A 21,854-nucleotide genomic window follows, 5' to 3' on the forward strand; every position below is an offset into this window, starting at 1 on the left:
AACAGAATGCTATAGTTACCAAGCATAGAGAGAGATTAAAATTTGCATAGAGTTCTCCTGGGCATCTTCTTGCTTTCAGTTTTGAAACACTCCAAATGAGTCTTCAAAATAATCTTTCAAAAATGCAAATCTGATCATTTTACTCATCTGTTTAAAACTTGACAGTGGATCCCTGTTGCTTATAAGAGAATACAATACAGACCCATTTACAAACCGCACAAGAGCCTTCATGATCATGCCCCTGCCTGCCTTTCTAACCTTATTTCTCTCTCTTCTACCCCTGTAAACTCCCTTGTTTCGGTCCCACCAAATAACTAAAGTTGTCATGACTCATTAGATTAATATTTATTAATATTGTTTCCTTTGCCTGGAATGCCCCTTTCTCCCTATATCCCTCAGCCCCTTGTCTGTAGTGACTCAGTCCAAGATCACACAATCACACACACACACACACACACACGCACACACACACACATGCACGCACATGCACACACATTGCTTGAAATCTGAGAACATGTGCTTTATCCAGAGCTCTGGGCTTAGTTGGTTCTTGGATGTATTGAGTCCTCCTGGGCTTGGCTTTGCTGACTTGTCTCTGCTCATTCCCTCAGTTCCAGCTGGAATCTTTCTCCTCTTTTACCCCACAGAAATTTGACCTTGACACATTCAACTGGTTACCTTCCTCAGTTCATTCTGAGACTTTGAGATCCACTATACCTGTGTTTCACCCTACCCTGTCCCCAGATACCTGTGGGTGGGAAAGTTCTTCAGCATCCCAGAGCGTCCACATTTTGCTCTGTGAAATGGCCCTGATGAGGGTTCCTACCTCATAGAGGAGAGTGACGAGTGTGAGTCCGCTGGGTAAAGCACTTGGTGCAGTGTAGTGCGGGGGGTGAGGCCCAGTCCGTGCAGTCTGCCAGGTGCTGCTTCATCAGTGTGGAGGAGTAGGCAGGTGAGCCCCTGCTCTCACGGTGCTGCCTGAGCTAAGGAAACAAAACAAGCAAAGCATAAACAAACACAGTAATCACAACCAGTGATAAGTGCCACTGAGGAAATAAACAAAGTAAAATGATGAGCAGCTGGAAAATGCCATTTCGTACAGAGTGGTAAGAAAACCCTCTTTGAAATACTGAAGATCCAGAGGGAGGGAGATACTAGTTTTAAGGCACTCTTATTTAAATTAAGTTTTAAGTTGTAAGGCACATTTAAACTAGATTCTAGTCCTACCTCTTTCGGTAGATCTCCTTGGACTAGTCCTTTAACTTGGTTCTGGTTTCTTCAACTCTGAAATCCCTTCTGATAAATGTGTATTCATTGCACTTTTTGAAGTAAGGTTTTAGTTTGGTAGTTCTTAGTTGTGTAATCCTCTCTGAAAACACCTACACTTAGGCTTTTTCTTTTAACCTACATTGACTCCATTTTTGGAAATATTAACATTCCCTTAAAACTGCACAGTTTTAAAGACTTGACTGTACGTATGCTTTTGGAGAGATAAATGCGTTATAAAGAGACAAAAGTATGATGAAGACGTCGCTTTGATTTTTGCATCCCCATTTGGTGTGGCTACTGAGAATGTTATTTCCAGAACTGAAAATGTAGCTTGAGAACTGAACTAGAACTTCTCTTTGCTGTTTTCAAGGGTTCCCCCACAGACCAAACAGTGAATCTTCTGGATGTTTTTTTTTTTTTTTAAATTTCTCTCTATTGGATTCCTAATATGTATGTAAATATGTACATAGATACACCAAGATATATGTATCTACAGGCATTGTCTGTAGTAACTTATTTATCTAAGTTTGTTTGTAAATATATGCATATATAAAATGTATGATTTTTAACTTAAATATTTATATTAAGTACTGTAGAGCTGAGGGTTGGAATTCCTATTCCATGATGATGTGTTTCAACTTCATTATTCCTTTAAGGTTGTTTATATATAAGCTCTTTTGAAGAGGCTTTTAAACTAAAGATGTTTTCAATCTTCTCTTTAAGGAATGCCTCATATTGCAGAGGAAATACATGATTACAATATAGCATACTCAGTGCAATGATTAACAAATGTAAGGTTAAAGGTGCTCTGTGGGAACGTAGGATAAAGTGATTGGCTCTTCCCAAATATGGTTAAGGAAGGTGCCTTGAATTTTATCCTTCTGCTGAATCTAGTCAAAAAATAGGAGGGGTGATGTTGCTGGCTATTATTTATTAGGTAATAATCTGATGGTACAGCTCATGTTACCATTTTACTTTGTCCTCACAATAACCCCATTATGTTGGTATTAGCTCCATTTTATGACTGAAGAAACTGAGGCTCAGAGATGTAAAAATAAATGATAGCTAGTAGGCAATGGCATGGGCCTGAGGCAATATCTGTACAACTTCAAAGGCTGTGTTCTTTATGATTTTACCACCCTGCTGCCAAGCAGAGGTGGGAAGGCACCTTTGAGGTAGAGGGAAGGTCATACGGGAAGGTACAGAAGGGATGTTGGAGTTCTGCAGATAGTCCTCATATCTTGAGTGTAAGATGCAACTGAGGCAAGCTGGATCTTGAGGTCCAGCAGCGATCGGGGCTAGAATATGAGGGTCCTGAGGCCTTGCAGGGTCTGCATGGATTCTGATGAAAGGCCGGTGAGTGCTTCTTAGCAGACATGAGCTGACCTGCTGTGCACTTGAGCTAAGCACCCTGCCAGTGGAGGAGCTGGAGTGAAAGGTTGTAATGCCAACTGCAGGAAGAGCAGGTATGACACCGAAGCAGTGTGGTTGAAAACAACACAGACCTTCACTAGAGCAACTGCAAGAGGGGCCCAGGGATTGAGAGCTTTTGGGTGTTTAAGAATTGATGTGACTGTCCTGAGGGTAAGGGAGAGAGAAGAGAGAACAATGATCCCCGGATGACTGGAGGGGAAGTAGAGTTTACTGCAAAGGGAAATAATGGAGCAGAAGCAGGTGCAACTTAATGTTTTTTAAATTAAAATAAGAGAGAATTCTAATGCATTTACACTCACTTTCTCTAGACATATTTTGCAACCCAATAGGTATTTTCTCTATTTTATTTTTCAAGATTTTTAGTATAATGGGCCATTCTCAATTTTCCCTGAATTCCTTTTTTTTTTGTTTGTTTGTACTTGTTGATTGTCCAGTGGAAGCTCGATTGGTCCCTGGTGGAACACTTAGAAATTTTGGTTTCATTATTTCTTTTAAAAATGGAAATGTTTACTTTCTGTGTAGGAATATTTGTCTGTATTTCCAAGGCTATGGCAAATATATGCTCATTAGTACACATATTCTAATTCTCAGCCTTAACTGTTGGGCCATATCCTCTTGCAACTGAATTCAGAGATCTTAGACCCTGTCACATCGGTTTAAGGGTAAGATGGAGTTTATCTAAGTTACATGTGGAGTTGATTGAGTATAATTTGCCTTCAACAAATTATTGTGAATATGACGGATGAGAAATCTGCAGGGAGAATTGGTTAACTCCAGGGCATGATATTTTAATAGCTAATTTACTTATCTGCACAAGTATTAATAGCAGTGATGCAGTACTCCTGGCCTTTAGTCCTTTGACTGCTGTGCCTGTGTATTTCTTTTCAACAGGATCCCCTAGAAAAGGAGGATGGCATTTTCTGTATTTATTCTCCACGTTTTTTTTTTTTTTTCCTTTTTAATGGCTTATTCACATCTGTCGGAATAAAGGAGTGCTGGTGTTTGTTTCTCATGCTGGGGAGATGGGTAGTGTGGGGGTGGAAATGATGAATGCTCTCATTTGCGCAGGATTAGGCAGAGGAAGTGCACCAGGAATGGTATGAGCACCAAACAACTGCAGGAAACAATGCTCGGCAGTCCCCGCAGCTGTGTGGAGTCTGTGTACACAAGCTTCCTCTGGAAGGAGTTTAGTTTCTGAGTCACTTGTTTTCCACCTAAGGCACCTGTGTCTTTGGAATACTTCATTGGAGAAATACGGATCTTTCCAAATTTTTCCAGTTGATTATGGACTTTTCTCTGGTTTGCCTCAATGCCAATTATGCCTTTTGGGCAGGAAAAGTCCTGCTGGATCATCATAACGTCTGAGGACCTATAGTGTCAGGACAAGCCAGGGCATAGAGCAGTCAGAAATCATTAGGTTAGAATGAATGAATGGCATTTAAATCTTTCAGAGTATTCCCTATGGAAGTGTGCACACAATTTGACATGACATGTGCTTGGTGACCCTGGGTATAGGTTTTACCTTGCTACTCTCATCCTGTGCTTCTGGGTAAGGGTATGAAGGATGATGCTTGCTGCTTCTGAGTGAGCAGGAAACTTAACAGATTGTGTGCCAAATCATTTCTACCCTTTGAGTTGTCTTTTAAAGTAGCTGCATACTCATAATTCATCTTAGACAAGATGATCACACTAGAGTGGTTGTATTAGGACATGGGGGGACATAGAACATCATTTTTATTGGTCAGTTTAGGTCAAGTTTTGATAATGATTGATAGCATTGGATGTGGATTGGCTGGAGTGATAAAAACATGCATAGAAGGCTAGACTGATACTAGAATTAACTCTGCATCTGCTCCTTCTGTTTACAAAGTTTAACAAGAATTCTTTAGCAAAATCACTGCTGTTTTTCTAATAGCCTTTGGTTTTGGAGAAGAAGGAGCAGAAAAATTTGAATTTATTGATTGCCAAATGATAAAGTATAATTTTTTAGAGAGATAGTAATTTAAAATTTTAGCAAAGTTACTATAAAATATAATGATGAATGGGATATATGGTATTAATTAACATTGTTTAAAAAAAAAACACTAAAGAGGTTTTTAGCTTTGTTGTAACTTGGATTTGGGTTAGTAGACTGCCCCTAAGATTTTCACAAATAAGTAGACATTTAGGTAGATAAATAAGCAATCAAACACTTATATACATTTTTCTATACTGCTTTGGACCCATAGTTGGAATCCCTTCTACAGTGTTTGAAGGATTCTTAGTGGTGGCACAGAAATTTCCTAAGTAGCAACAGTTGCAATTATGGATCCTATTATGGAAAAATGAATATTTAGAAAATCAGCACTGATGATAAATCATAATTTATCTTCCTAAATTTTCTGCCTTGGGTTCTGTAGTAGCACAGAAGTAATTTCTAAATCTTCTATAGGACAATCCTTCAAATATAGGAAGATTGTTATAGTGCTCCTCTAAATCTTTTCTTCTTAACATGAAATAAGCATAGTCTTCTCAATTCTTTCTTTTTTGATTCTAACCTGCTAAGGATAATTTGAGATGTCTTATGAAAGCAAATATAAAACAAGGCAATTAAAGATTAAGAAATTTAGAATTGAGGGAATAAAAGCCATTTAGAGGAAGGGACACTATTATCATATGAGCTATTTTGAGGATTACATTTATCTCTCAGCTGCTCTGATGTCAAGGAAAAAAAAAAAAACGGTTTAATCCAAAAGTGAGCTTATGAACTAGCTTTAAAGCCTTTATGCAGTGGAATTTTGGCAAAAACTAAATTAAAAGCCTACGAATTAAAAAAAAATTATTTATAGAAATTACTAAACATACGAAACCTAGAAAAACTACTACAGTGACCACTCATATATCTACTATTCAAAAATTAACATTTGACCATATTTGATTTATCTAATTTCTTTTTATAAATACATATATTGCTATTTTTGCTGAACCATATCAAAGTAAATTATAGATAGGCATCATGACATTTGTTTCCTAAGTACTTTAAGCTTTATAGTGCTCAACATAATGCTAGTTGTCTATATAACCTATTTTTATCACATAAAAAAGTGAATAGTACTTCCCTAATATCATTTTAATATTCAGATTTTTAAAATACCAAATTTTACTGTTTTTCCCCCACAATATCTTTTATAGCCAGTTTATTTGAATGTGACAGGATTGAATCAAGGTTTAGACATTACATTTGGTTGTCATGTCTCCATAAGTCCAAGAAAAATGTTTTCGTTAGCAGTTTTGTACCCTTTTGTTTTGAATTTAATTTTTTGCTAATCTACCAAAGGTGATGATCATTTCTAAGAGATTGTATTGAATTTATATTACTGTTCTCAAGTTTAGAATAAAGTTTGAGTTTTTTGTAATTTAGGGAATTTTTAAAAGCCTTGGCTGCATTCATTATAGAAGGGGCTCAGCAAATGTTTTTGTAAGAATCAAATAACTTAAGTCCTATAATGCTAATAAACAATTTACGAGTATTTTAGGACTATTAACTGCCAAGCACTGAATCATCCATCCAGAATTATTTAATGTGTTTTCATATAGAGTGTAAATACAGTGAACGTACTCTTCTAGATAAATAGATTCCTAGAACATATTCTTTCATCAAGAAACTCCTCAAGAATCTCAGGTGCTTATTAGGTTCTAAAATTTTTGTCTGGCTAAGCAAAACAAAACCAAACAAAAAGAAAACAACACCCCAAACCCAAAAAACAAATTGTCTAGAAAGCATTTAAACCATTTCAACCTTAAAGAACCCTGTAATTGCAAGAACACTTAAGAGAATTAGATGTCATATTCATGCCCATGGGATCTCATTTCCGTGCAGAGTTCCAGGATACTCTGATCTAGTTTTCACTGATTTTTTTTTTCTTACATGGTATCAGATTTAAATTTTTCTTAGATTTTGGTTTTAAAAAATGTAATGGTTAAAATTGCAAAAGGAATAATTTTGGAGGATGGATTAGAAGAGAATAGAAGAAATTTGCTTTAGAAAAATCCTGTATTATTTCAGTGGTGCCATATGTTGGTCTCAAAATGAAACTCATGTTTTTAATCTTATTCCTCTAGTAGCAAAAAAAATGGGAAGGAAACGGGGATTTTCTTATAGTTGTGTGGATTTTCCCCCTTTGATTTAAGTTGTGGTGGTGTTATAACCTTAAGAGTGGTTAACTCACTTAAAAGTGAGTTACTAAATTGACAAGAATTCCCTAAATTAAAAAATGATAACATTTTATAAGCATATTTTCTTCATTACAGGGCCAGAGCGGTTATAGTTTGTTCAGGATAACCTTTTCTTTACCTGCCTTATCATATACTATTTCTTAAATAAACATAACCTGTCCCTGATTTGGGTCTTGTCAATAACATAGTAGTTATATCCCCTTCTTTTCCATGAAAAATTTCCCGTGTGATCCATACAGCTTTCTTCCATGTTTTTTCTCTCTAGCACTAGCCGATCTCAAAGGATTCTGAAAGCATTCTTCCTTCCCCCTTTGGGCAGCCCAGCAAAGTCTTTTGGTGAAGTTGACAAGTGTTTTTCTGAGACAAGAATCAGGCACAGTGGATAACTTCCCCTCTTTCATTCTGCATTCATTCTGAATATTTTATGACAAAAGTTTTTAGTTTTGTTACAGAAAAAAATACAGAAAAAGTCCAGATTTGGCAAAAAGAACATACCCACAAGAAAGTCTACAACAGTGAGACAGCAGTTGAAAAAGTCCCAAAACAGATTTTTTTTTTTCCACGCTTAGTATCTTCTATTCTTCCTAAACTTGCACCATTCATTGTCTTGGAAAATGTTACTATGGTCTAAAAAGTTTTAACAAAATTCAAAATTCATATTTAACTTACTTAGGCTTTCTAATATAGATAGTAAAACAATAGGAATGATATTAATTTATGTACTATAGGACTCCTTTAGGGAATGATTTATTTATTTTTTGGCAGAAAAGAATAGAGTTAATAAGCTAGCAATTTAATAATGCTAAGGCAGTCTTTATGATCATGGACAGCTTCTCTTTGGTGCATACATTTACACCTCTGAAAGTTTAACTTTTTTGATTTTTATTTAGGAGAACATTGGCATGTAGGATTATAAAATCTCAAGGCAGCCAGGATTTCAGCAATGATTTTAGTTAATTAATCAAGAAAATCAATTTAAGGAGAGAAAGAATAGTTCCTCAGTTTTCCTCACTATGAATTGAATTATTTTATCTACTTTGGATAGTTTCTAGGAGAATTCAAGCGGAGGATGATTCTGTATGTGAGGTCTTCAGCATAATACCTGACACAAGTTTGTGCTAGAAAAATGTTAGTTGATAAAATATATGTTTAAACTTAATTTATTGGACAGAGGCAGTTCTTTCCATATTTCTGTTTATATATTGTTTCTCTTTCTTAAAATGAAACCTCTCTTCTCATGCAGTTTGTATTGCATAAATTTTGTCAAATTGAGGTTAAAGATACATATTTAATCTCAGGAAGCAAATAAGAGTTAAAGAGGGATGAAAATATAGATAAAGCAAAATGCTTTTTTTAAAAAATTAAATCCAAATTTTATTAAACACTTGAAATTACATACATCAGACTTCTAGGATGGAATAGAACTATTTTGGAACTGGAGAAAATGGCATAAACACTGACATCCCTTGAAACTCCAATTATAATGAAGTTCCACTGCAAACCACATCCCCACTATATAACAAGACTCAATATTACCTACCCCTTCACTTTGGCAATAGCTATTTCCTAAAGGAATGAAAAAAAAAATAATGATTTTGCTACTTTAAGTTCATTAAAAATGGGATTCTATCTTTAGATAAAAAAATTTTCAAGTTCAGAAAAAGCTGTGTTTAGATAAGCTATGGTTACAAAAGAAATAAAAACCAGCACACAGTGTCTAATCAAAGCAACCCAAATCATTTTGAAAATAAAGAGGAAAAAAACTGTTATAATTGGTTAAAAATTTCCAGTAGTAAGTTAAAAATCTTAGGAGGAAATGTATAGCACTACACAAATAACAATATGCGTTCACATTCTAAGACCTTAACACTATGTTTTCATAAAGGAAGCTCTATCACCTCTAAAGATGAATCCAGTGTAATTTTATTAAGATCAAAAACGCTAGACCTTCCTCTAATTACAATCCAATTAGTCCATCCTCACTGTCAAAAAAAAAAAAAAAAAAAGTCCATCCCACAAAATTAACAGTAGTTAGCCTGAGGTATTTTAAATGTGGTTCTACAGTCTCAAATTTAATGGCATTTTTTCCCCAAAATGGTCTTATTTGTACTTTATTCCCATGATCCTTATGGTATTTACTACAATATGATCATCAAAAATACCTGAAAAGAAATCCTTCAACCTTTTGAAATAGTTCATCCATCCACTTCTATTAAAATAAGAGCCACACAAAGATCTGAAAGATGTTGCCTGCCCAGATCCAGAATAGACGTACTTAACCTTTGTTTTCCAGTTTCATTATCAAAACATGGTGTGAATAATGTGCTGAATATCACACTTGTGTTACAAAAAGGCCCCAAATTTTGAGCTTTTAATGAGACTGAGAAACAAATAAGATTTAACTTAATAAACCTTAACACATCTGTGAGGTAGTTAGGTAAACAGTACTACCCATTTTAATACATAGTGTTAAACAGAAGCATGGGTAAAGGACATATTTTAAGCAATAAGAGTTAGTATATACCGTAGGGGCTTGGGGCCTTCTCTCTAGTTCTCACTCAAAGAAAATAAAATTTAACTTTCTAATTTTTTTCTTTTTAAAAAATCATCACATTATTTAAGATTTTTGTCCTTTTATTTTGTAACACTTGCTTATTAGTAGATATAGTACCACTTCCAAAGTTGGTACCCTTTTCTTCAGTCATATGGTAAAGTGGGTACAACCCCTTAATTCAGGCTAGGCCTCTGCTTCTACCTGAATTAGTACAAAATTAAGACATTATCTTGTAAAAACCGAAAGTGTATTTGACAATTTTATTTTAGGCTGCAAAAACAAAACCAAGCAAACAGACAAACAACAACAGTCACTGCCCGCACAGCTCCTGCCACCTGGCTCCCCGTGTTAGGCACGGGTATTTGGAGATGTTAACAACATGGCAGACATTGACGACAAAGAACAGTGTGAACTTAGTCAAGATCTGGATGATGTTGAAGAAGTAAGAAGAAGAAACTGGTGAAGAAACAAAAATCAAAGCGCATCAGCTGACTGTTCAGTTGATGCAAAATCCTCAGATTCTTGCAGCCCTTCAAGAAAGACTTGATGGTCTGGTAGAAACACCAGCAGGGTATGTTGAAAGCTTGCCTAGGGTAGTTAAAAGACAAGTGAATGCTCTCAGAAATCTTCAAGTTAAATGTGCACAGATAGAAGCCAAATTCTACAAGGAAGTTCATGATCTTGAAAAGAAGTATGCTGCTCTCTATCAGCCTCTATTTGACAAGTGATTTGAGATTATTAATGCAATTTACAAACCTATAGAAGAAGAATGCAAGTGGAAAACAGATGAAGACAACGAAATTTTGTAGGAGCTGAAAGAAAAGGCCAAGATCGAAGATGAGAAAAAGGATGAAGTAAAAGTAGATCCCAAAGGACTTCCTGAATTTTGGTTGACTATTTTTAAGAATGTTGACTTGCTCAGGTTCAGGAACATGATGAACCTTTTCTGAAGCACTTGAAAGATATTAAAGTGAAGTTCTCAGTTGCTGGTCAGCCTCTGAGTTTTGTCTTAGAATTTTACTTTGAACCCAATGAATATTCCACAAATAAAGTGTTGACAAAGACTTATAGGATGAGGTCAGAACGAGATGATTCTGATCCCTTTTCTTTTGATGGACCAGAAATTATGGGTTGTACAGGTGCCAGGTAGATTGGAAAAAAGGAACGAATGTCACTTTGAAAACCATTAAGAAGCAGCAGAAACATAAGGGACATGGGACAGTTCATACTGTGACTAAAACAATTTCCAATGACTCTTTCTTTAATTGTTTTGCACCTCCTGAAGTTCCTGAGAGTGGAGGTCTGGACGATGCTGCTGAAGCTATCCTTGCTGCAGACTTTGAAATTGGTCACTTTTTACACGAACGTATAGTCCCAAGATCAGTGTTATACTTCTCTGGAGAAGCTATTGAAGACGATGACAATGATTATGAAGAAAAAGGTGAAGAAGAGAATGAGGAAGGGGAAGAAGAAGGAGATGAGGAAAATGATCCAGACTATGACCGGAAGAAGGATCAAAAGCCAGCAGAGTGCAAGCAACAGTGAAGCCGGATGTACGTGGCCGTGTGGATAATTTGTACTGGTCAGCCTTCTGCTTCCCTAGAAAGGATGAATTTACATAGCTTGTCAAGCCTATTTCAAGCAAAATGCTTAAAACATTTAGTAATCGGTAGCCATGTTATAATTCATGATCCTTTTAGCATTAGATGACATATAGGCTTAACTATGTGTGAAATTGCTAATATTTGACAAAAATTGCAATTTCTTGTGGTTTAACTTAGTACTTTGACTCTAGCTTACTAAGAAGACAAGGTAACTTTTAAGATAAGAAGAGCTGTTAGTGTAGATGATGGTGTTGATGTTTCTGCATGACTTTTTTTTTTTGGTAAAACTATAAGCAAATGAGTGTAAGTTGTAGGGAGTTGGATTTTCCTTTAAAGATTTTTCCTTTAAGTTCCAAAGAGGAACTTAGAAGCAGTGTTGTGTGTAATAGAAAAGATTCTTCAAATTAGTCAGGAGACCTTTGAGTTTGCATAGTAACTGTGAAATTACTATGAAGTAACTGTGAAGAGTTTTTCAGTTCTCTTACTGATTGCTTGATCTCTCATTTGTTAAATCACCTCTTCACTAGTCAACAAAAATTGAGTGCTATTTTGAAATCCAAATTATCGTGAACTGGACTTGCTTTTAGTAGGTTATGTGTGCTAATTAACACAAAGTCTGTACTCATCTGTCTGACTCTTGTGAAGTTGTATTTCTACGTTGGTAATTGATTATCCTTAGTAATTACTGCTTAATATTGTTATGTCTGATCTAGCACATTTTAATTCCCTCCAGAATGTTGATTTGTGCTTGCAAAGCTAGACCGAAGTAAGTTTTTTTCTAGACCTTTACTGAGTTTCCAGAAAAGAAAAATATATTCTAAGATGGGAATTGAGGATAAGAACTTTGAAAAACTTTTTTTTTTTTTTTGTTCTCCCTGGGCTTATCAGTAATAACACCCAGGGAAGCCCTTATCTGGCATCTATTTTTATTTTTAAGAGTCAGGGGCTGCTCTGTTGCCCAGGCTGGAGTGCAGTGGTATGATCACAGCTCACTGCAGCCTCCAACTGCTGGGCTCAAGCAATCTTCCCCCATCAGCCTCCCAAGTAGCTGGGACTATAGTGTGTGCCACCACGCCTGGCTAATTTTTTACTTTTTTATTTTTATTTATTTATTAATACAATAGATTTAGGGGTGAAGTGTTTTTTATCACATGGATGGATATAATGCGAAGTCAGGGGCTTTTAGTGTGTGCCCATCATCAGAATAAGATATTGGGTGCAATGTACACTATTCTGGTGAAGGGATAAAAAAATTACTGGCTAATGAAAAAAAATTACTGGCTAATGAAAAAAAATTTTTTTTGTGGAGATGAGGTCTTGCTGTGTTGTCTAGGCTAGCCTCAAATTCCTAGATTCAAGCGATCCTCCTGCCTTGGCCTTCCAAAGTGCTGCGATTACAGGCATGAGCCACTACACCCAGCCTCCGGCATCCTTTTTAATAGTATTTTTTATTTTGCAAATATCAAAACACTACTCACTGTCTCAATGGGTGGTATTAAAACAAACCCTGAAAATAAATAAAGAATATGTTATAGGTCTTTGAAATCTTATGCAAATACATCAAAATCATGTGCAAATAAATGTGGGTTTTTTGTTCCATGGAACTGTGTCACAGTCTTCGAGAAGGCCTATGAAGAGAAAATCAAATGGTTTATTATTCTTTGAAGGTAAACCTCATGAATGCAGGGGAAGATGATGATATAAGTAGATTAGATGTTCCCTTTGCTTAATTCTCTCGATTGTTTATGTGGACAACTTGAAATTGACACAGTCCCTATTTAATATTGTAAAAATCAACTAGACTAATCTTGTTTAGACTGTTGAATATTTTAGTTAGTAGTCCTGTCATTTTAGCATGTATTTTTAAGAAAGGTAATACTTACAAAAGATAATTCTGAGATTATTGACCGATCACCAGAACATGGGGAGGAATTTGTGGCCATTCTTATGACTAATGACAAGGTTTTATGTCATCATCATTTCAGAATAGAGATGATTTTTGAAAAAAGGCTTGGATATTTGCCTTCATATTTAGAAATTGCTTGAATCATTAGATTTTTATGGTAATAAGTAAAAATCTCATATTTGCTTTATTAGGTAGGTTTCAGCCAAGTTTGAGATGCCAGTTAGTTAGCAAGATACTAAAACTTAGGAACAAAATAAAGTGCTATTAGTTATTATAACTCTGATAGGCAAGATAGGCAATTTAAATTAACTATTAAAATAGTAATGTTGATTTTTAGTACTCCTGTCCTAGGGAGAAAAGTACCATTTAAAGTTTCATGTCTTTTGATCAGCAGATCAGTAGGTTGGATAGAAATTTCAGTTATCTACTCATAAAAAAAAAGTTATACTCCTGTCTTTTTTAGCTCAAACCAGAAAATTGGTATGTAGAAATTTATAGAATAACGCAGTACTTTCTACTCAATAGCTCTCAGGTATTCAGAATATTGTAAACGTAAGCACTAGTTTCCAGGAGTGTAGTAATGTTGGTGTACGTTCATTGGAATGGCATAAACCACACTAAATCACATTTCTCTGACTGTCTTTAGTATCTTCACCTTGCTGCAGTTTCTCACCTTGTGTTTGGGAGCCCCACATCTCACGTCAGCTCTTGAGTAGTCCTCTTGGTTACCATGGGGTTATCTCTCATCTTGGCCTGCTCTACCTGGTGTCACCAGTACCGTTTGATTGTGAGCTTGCTTCCTAGTGTGCGCGGGGCTGGTCTCGTGCTCCAGAAGATGCCAGGCTCTGCTGCCGCTGCTTCCTGGCTGCCTGTGTGTCCTCTGTGGGGTAAGACTGTTGGGTACCACCATGGTAGCGAAGCCTTTGAGGCCGAGTTGGGGCCATTAGAAGCCCTCAGGGTTCCAGAGCCTCACTGTATTCTGGGGAGAAGTGGAAGGAAGACTATGTTCTCAGCTCTCTCAGTCTGTTGTTACATTTTCCTTGGACTTGGCAGGCGTTCCTAGGGTTGAGACAAAGGAACAGTTGTGAGCAAGACATCATCCCGAATCTTGCCTTTGAGTCCTCTTTCTTTTTTTTTTTCTTCTCCTGGTTGCTTTGTTATTAGGCTGAATTCTTTTTCTTTGGGTTTTTCAGTAAGTACTTTATACTACTAGATTTATGGTGAGTTGCCCTAGCAGTCATAACAAGGATGGCAGGCCTATGTGAAACTCATAGATTTGGGGTAGGCTCCAGCTGTAACACAATCCCTGCTCCTGCTCTTAAGGAATCGAACATATAAATGGTGTTAATAAACACCAGAGATTTTATGAAGAGCCTTATCCTGTGACAGATACTGGAGTGCTCTTCACCAACCCCACTTCTTCTTTCTGGCTGCATGGCCAGACTCCATTCTCCAGTCTCCCTTGCAGTTAGATACAGCCGTGAGGCCAAGTTTTAGCCAGTGCAGTGATGTGTATCATTTCCAGGCCTGGTCCATAAAATCCTGCCACACGCTATCCTCCATGTTTTTGTTTTTGTGTTTCTTCCCCATCCACCAACTGAATACAGAGGTCCTTGAGGCCTTAGAGGATGGTGAAGGCATAGAAAGGATGGATCCTGGGTCGCTGAGTCACTGTGTAGGGGAAAGTTGCCTGCTAACCAGGAGCACTGTTGTTGGATGATTATGTGAATGCAAATAAACTTGTAGCATCTTGAACACTGGAATTTAGGGTTTGTTTGCTATAGCAGTTAGTGTTACCTTTTCACACGATTTTTTAGAAGTTCTCAACCTTTTTCACCGTTATATACCTGAGAGATGAGACACTCCCACCTTATTCGTGATTCACTGTGGCAGGCAGAAGATAATTTCAAGATCTTGGAGGTCACTATAATCACATGCTGTAAAAGTGGTTTAACAGGAGAATTGCAGACAAATGTCATTAGATTTAGCAATAACTAGACCACTGTTAGAACAGTTTTAGTTGAGTGGAGGTGGCAAGAGACAAGATTGCAGAAACATGAAAAATAGTGGTAGACGAGCAAAATGGAGGCAGTGAATGAAGTCCAATATATCAATATATTATATCCCAGCAGCATAATCATAGGATTGCAAAATTCTTGGAAAACAAGGGAAGCCATTTGTTAAAAGATCTCAAGGGGCTGGGCATGGTAGCTCACACCTGTAATCCTAGCATTTTGGGAGGCCAAGGCAGGAGGATCCCTTGAGGCCAGGAGTTTGAGAGTAGCCTGAACAACACAGCCTATCTCAAAATGAATAAATAAATAAATAAATAAATGAAAACAAAATATCACTATTGCCAATATGCAAGGAAGCATATCCTTGGTAATGAATTGCAGTCAAGATGAACATTTTTAATCTGTCATAGGATTAGTTAAAAAAGATCTCAAGGTGAGGATCTTCAGTGACATGGTAACAAGATAACCATGTTTCCCTGTTTGCCCAGGATATTGTTGGTTTATGTCTGTTAAGCATAATTATTAATAGTGACCCTTCACTCTTAGCTATAGTTTAGATAAAAATATTATACAGTTACCCCTACACAGCAACAACTTCATCTGAGTACACAGGAGGTTGAGATCTGAAGGGACAGCTGGTAAACACAAAGTTAACTCATGAATTGCCATTGTTTCTGTAGATTATTCTTTAGTTACACCTCATGAGGGAGTTAAAAGATTGTGTTTTTTGTTTTACTTTAATGACATTGTAGAATTAGGCCTAATATAGAACTGTATTTAGGAAAGAGAATGTTGGATAGCCATGATTGCCTTTGAGTCTCTTTTGGTCTGGCTTTTCTCTTGGGTAGTCTTTTTGTGTCCTGCTTTCTTGTAAAAAATAACTTTGATTTTTAAAAAGCGATACAATAAAAACCAGTAGCGATATAGATAGTATTTGTTTGTACTTGTGGCATGGGAAAAACTTTTCTAAGTGTAGAAGTAAGAACTCATAAAGAAAATACTGATAGATTTTCCTGTGTGAAAATGGAAAACTTATGAACCTTAAAAAATAACCCCAAATAAAAGGCACATACTGACAAAATATATAATATTTATGGCAAATACAATGTTAAAAGCTTTTTCTCCATAAAGCATAAGGGTAGATTTTAATAGAAAACACATATCGTCTACGTCCCAGCATAAATTATTGCATTTAATACTCCCAGTCTTTCTGTTATCTCAGTTTTTACAGATGATGGTTAGATAACTTGCCACAACCACGTGACTAACGACGGGTAGAACAGGAATTTATACTCATGTAGTCAGATGCCAGAGCACACACTATTATCTGCTACCCTCCTAGATCAATACACAAATGGAAAACTCAAAATGAGAATGCTCAGAAGACAGTTCTCACCCACATAAACTCACATACTCGTGCATACACTTACATATGCTTATTAATACAAATGACCAATAAACATGCTTAAACCTGTTCAAAATGATGGCAAAATCAATAAAATTTTACAAAACCCGCAAAGCTTCATTTTTGCCTATTAGATTGGCAAATATTTTATTTCATATGAAAATACTGAGAGTTGATAAAGGTGGAATGAAATGTTGGTGAGCATATCCTTTTAGTAGCATTTGTGTGATGAAATGTACTCTTTTCTGTCACTGATGGAGTGGTTGCTGATATGCCGTATTTGGTAAGGATTTAGCATGGTGTATCCAAAACCTAAAAGTTGTTTATAGTATTATCCTTTAACAATTTATGTAATGAAATAAATATTCAGAAATCCTTACATAAGATACCAGTTTATATATACGATATTAATTTAATAATTTGTAACAAAAAGTAACTCAAATACCCATTCAATAGAAGGAAGTTGGTTAAATGAATTTTCAAAGCTACATGAAATTGACAACACTACAGCCATTTGAAGATTTTGTAAGAATAATAGAATGACATAAAAAATTCTCATGTTAATGAAAAATATATAATAAAACAGTATGTACACTATGATCCCGGTTTTATTATTATTAAGATTGTATGTACCTGGAAGGAAGCTTACCAAAAAGTTAACTATATTTTTTTAGTGGTTAGGAGTGGCTTTTTAAAAAAAAAAATTCTTTTATAAATTATTAATATTTACAGTGAATTCCTTAATTAGAAACAAATTTTATTTAAAAAAAACCTAAGGAAGAAGATTTTTAAAGAGTCCTTTAGGAAAATAGCTGTGACTTCAAATGATATTTTTGGATGGTTATGAATTACGCTTAAAAAGGAACAGGAAAACCAAAATGAGAAGCGAGAAATTAAGAATTTTCTAATAGGGCAAAAACCCTTCCTATCTACTCCTGTCAATAATTTGTATTAATGATACAGGTACAACGTTGGTTCCATTTGAATAAACAATTCAAGCCTGTGACAATCATTCCTCTGGCACCAGAATCCCTAGCTGAGGGTGTCCTAACTCAGTCGTGCCTCTCGGACATAGCCTTTCCAGGAATCAGCTCTGCCTCAATGGGAATTACAGATTAAAAAAAACTCACTGTAATATAATTGAAATTGAGAATCAGATTTCCATTTTGTTGTAGCTAGTAAAACCTGAAACTTTTGAAAAACATTTAAAAAAATCAGCAAATTAGTAAAATAGAATCAATTTCTCTATATTTCCCAAAATATTATATGAAGAATGCACTATATATTGAATTCATCACACATTTTGTAAGTGGGTAGATTCATGTATTTACTGAAACACACTTAGCTGATGCTGCCTAATGGCTACATTAGAAACATTAAAAAAAAAAAAAACTTGTCTATTATCTGCTTATTTTGAGCAACATCCTGATGTGGCAGGGATTATTTTTCAGAGCCTGTTCCCTTTGGGGACAGCATCCTGTGGGAGCACTTCTGTTTCCCTTTGACTTCCTGTGTATTTATAAGAACTCTTAAACAAGAACAAGAATAGGGTATGTGGTGACTTTTTTTCTCTTGCAAATAAATGTGAAAATATTGTTCCTCTGTGGATCAATGTAAAATAAAATGCTTTCCAATTTTATAGGCAAGAGCCTTTAAGACTAAAGGTAAAATGGAAATTCACTATTGAAATATAAAATTTGTGTTTTTTCCCCCCCGAAGTGTTTTTCTAGTTAAGGTGGGCTACGTGTTACAATCACATTAAAACTGAATAGATATGGCGGTGACCCTTTTAGAACACGTCTGTTCAAAGCCAGATGATTGGCTGACTGGACTTAGAAGCCAAATGCAGGCTCTCCTCTTCTGCCTTTCTCGCAGGTCTGCTTCCTCTAGCTTTGGGAAGGAGAGTCTTCCCTGTTGTCCATGTGGCAACTGCTTCTCTGCACTTCCTCCCAGCTATTTTTTGCAGCTGTGCTTTGGGCCCCTTCCGCTTTCCCTGCTGGCCTCCACCTAGAATTCAGGATAACCTTTCTCCCTCCAAGTTCTGTCGCTGTGGAGGGTGATGCCGAGGACACACTTACCTTGATTGACAGTTGCTTGGTTTCCCACTATGCAGCTCTCCGAAAGGAAATATACGTTTGGTACAGTTTGGTAAATGTTTGTAGCTAATAGGAAGGAATGACAGGAAGAAAAATCTTAAAAGTGGTTGAGGAAGAAAGCTTTAAAAGTTAAAGCCTCTGATAAGATGGTAAAAGTTAAGGCTTTTATAAGATTACAAATACTTTCCTGTTACCAACCTTGTTCCTTTGTTGTGAAGTTCTCTCTCTCTTCCCTTTTCCAGAAAGAATCCTCTTCTTTGAACCTCCACAGTGGAAATTCCCCTTTCTGTAGGGTTATGTTTTACCCTGGGATTAGCCACCACGGTTCACTGGGCACAAGATTTGCCCAATGGTGCATTTTCCAGTGTCTGAGTTTATCACTCTGGAATAACACCATGGGGAAAGGGTGGGGTGAAAAAATTTGGTACAGAATGGGATGAGGTTTTTCTTTTTCTGTTGCAACTCATTCTGAATCTCTTTGCCAGTATGGAGGTTTGAATATACCCCCTCATTCTTCAGCAGATTGCTAGTGAATTGAACCACCTTATTAAAAAGTATATATACACACACAAATTTTTTCATCCTCCATACCAAACAATAATGCTAAGACAGTAGTCTAAATCCATATTGGATTAGTGAGGACTCAGAGTTGTAAATGATAGAAATCCAATATGAGCTACCACTAGTACATTAATAAGAGCTAATGCTTATTAAGTATTAACTACATGCAATTGTACTGTGTTAAGGGCTTTCTATATCTAGTCAAATTCTAATGACAGTTTTATTAGATAGGTATTTCTCTCATCTCCATTTTCCATGTGAGAAAACTGAGGCACAAAGGGGTTGTAGGATGGAATTTAGGATGGAAGTGTGAGGGCCAGGATTTGAATCCATATAACCTGACTCCAGAGCTGTTGGCTGTAATGTTGACTCCGGGGCATTATGTCCTAGGTTGGGTGTGATGTTGAGAATTTCTTGGGTCATAGTTTTCACTGTAAATTGGAACAGCCAGACCACTGGGAAGAGCAGAGTAGAGGTAGATTTCATAAGCAAGTGGAACCAGGAATTCAAATACCATTCTCTCTCTCCCTATCTCTTATCTCTACTTTTTCTTGGTAGGCCTGCTTCAGCTCTTGCTATAGACTGGATTCCTCATCATGGTGGGAACATGAACACTGGTAGATCATGACATTAGTATTTCCACAATTTCTCCCATTGAGGAGACCCTTTCTCAGCTATAGTTATAAAAATAAGTGGGAGACATTTCCAGATATACAGATGACAGCTGCTCAAGTCTGTGCCCCCTCCCAGAATATCCTCTAAACAATACAGAACAAAATAAAAAAAAATAAGTAAAGATACATAAAAAATGATACCCTCTGTGTAACTAGAAAACCAAGAATAACCCAAACTTCAAATTAACTAAGTTTTTTAAAAAAGGAGAAATCAAATCTCATTGGGCTATCTTTCATAGTCTTGCCTCAAACCTTTGCCACGAGCAAGGATGGTTTGAAAAGCTGCATGGGAGAGAAAAGAGGGACCCAAGATTAATATGAAACTGCTGCCACAGAGAAAGTTCACCTGCTGGGTGAAAATGCTGGAAATATTGCCAACTCACAAAGACCCAACTATAGACTGTCTGTAAGAGACACACCTGAAACAAAATGATTTAGAAAGACTAAAAATCAGTGGCAAGGACTGTAGCTGGCTCAGTTTGGGTCAGCTGCCCACCCCTGGGCCACTCAACTGTGGTCAGCATGCAGAGCACTTTTGTCTGGTCATCCTGTCCCCCAGCTCCCTTCCCTGGCCTTTCAGCTGTGTCCTGGGTAGTAGGCTCATTTAGAACCTGGCAACTTCCTCTGGCACTAAATGTTTAAAACAGCGTCCTATAAAAAAGAGGGGTTCTACTCTCAGAAGAGGGAGGTACCGGGTACACAATACACATATTGGGAGAAAAGAACATTTTCTGGAAATTGTTTTTCAATATTCTGTCTGATTTTCTTCTTGTATAATTGAAATTTGCTTTTAAGTAATTTGCTGCATGAGAAAAATTGATTAATTGGTAATGAAACTGTCTAGAGCAAAGCTGTCTACCAGAAATATGTATGCAATTTTAAATTTTCTAGTTGTCACATTAAGAAAATAAAAAGAAATTAATTTTAATAATATATTTTATTTAATCCAATACATCTAAAATATCATTTCAACATGTAATCAATATAAAAAGTATATTAATGAGATATTTTATGTTCTTTTTTCCCTTATTCTTCAAAACCTAGTTTGTATTTACACTTACAGCATGTAGCAATTTAGACTAGCCTCATTTCCAGTGGTTAGTATTGGTCAGTTCAGAGCTAGAGAAAAGGATAATCATTTAGTCATTTTAGCATAATGAATGAAAAATAATACATAAAGTCTAAAATATATTTGTACATGTGGCAATATATTTCTACTTCTTGGCCCAGTTGAAGTATGCCCTGTTTAGTGCTTTTATTTTGTGTTTCTATATGTTCATGATACCTATTTTAAATTGGAACATACTTATAGCCTGAACTGTAGCCAAATATTATTGCTAATACTTTTCTTTTAATTTTGAAATAAAGTCACCACAAATAGGGATGGAGTGGAGAAAGATTGTTCTCTCACTTCCTGTACATCCCTGTTTAAATGTCCTTATTACAGATGCCTTTGTTGAACATTTGAAACAAAATAGCAACCGCTGCCGCTTTCCCCAACCCTTCTGACAATTCCTATGCCCTTTACATTGCTTTAGTTTTCTCCATAATTCTTATCGCGTCTGACATACTGTTATATACTTTTACAATTGTTTCTCTCCTTATCTGTCTCTCCCTTCCCCTCACGCACTAGAATATGAGCTCTGTTGAGGGCAAGAACTTCGTTGTATTCACTGCTATGTCACCAGGTCCTAGAACAGTAATTTGAGTGCATGAATGAATGAATTTAAGACCGTATGGCATTCACTATTGCTGTATATGCTGGAACTCCCATCATCATCGCCCTGTGTGGCATCCCTTTGGTACCCACCAACTAGGCCCTCAGTCAGCCCATTCCTAAGCGATTCTTGGCAAAACCATTACAGTAGCCTTGTCGTTGTCATCTCACTGACTCCAGCCTTCCCTTCCAAGCCATTAGATTGCCAGATAAATGTTAAAACACATCTCTCAGAACTTTCAGTTCCTCCCAGTAGTTTATGGTTTTTCACTCTGGCTTTTAGGGGTCTTTGTCATATGCTGTGCTTGTATACTGGGCTCTTGCCAACTAGACAACTTGCTTTTTATTTTTTTAATACATTCCGTGCTTTCTCCACTTCTGTTCCTTTGTATACACTATTTTTT

The 21,854-nt window shown here is 36.4% G+C and overlaps 1 protein-coding gene and 1 pseudogene across 1 annotated transcript in view; both read left to right on the forward strand.

Annotated features, from left to right (window-relative positions):
- Positions 1 to 21,854, forward strand: part of VAV3 (vav guanine nucleotide exchange factor 3) — a 363,845-nt gene that overhangs the window by 92,540 nt on the left and 249,451 nt on the right. The gene's annotated exons all lie outside the window — the stretch shown is intronic.
- On the forward strand, positions 9,852 to 11,017 carry LOC138390187 (nucleosome assembly protein 1-like 1 pseudogene; annotated as a pseudogene).

Source organism: Eulemur rufifrons, chromosome 8, assembly GCF_041146395.1.
Source record: "Eulemur rufifrons isolate Redbay chromosome 8, OSU_ERuf_1, whole genome shotgun sequence".
NCBI classification, from domain to species: domain Eukaryota; kingdom Metazoa; phylum Chordata; class Mammalia; order Primates; family Lemuridae; genus Eulemur; species Eulemur rufifrons.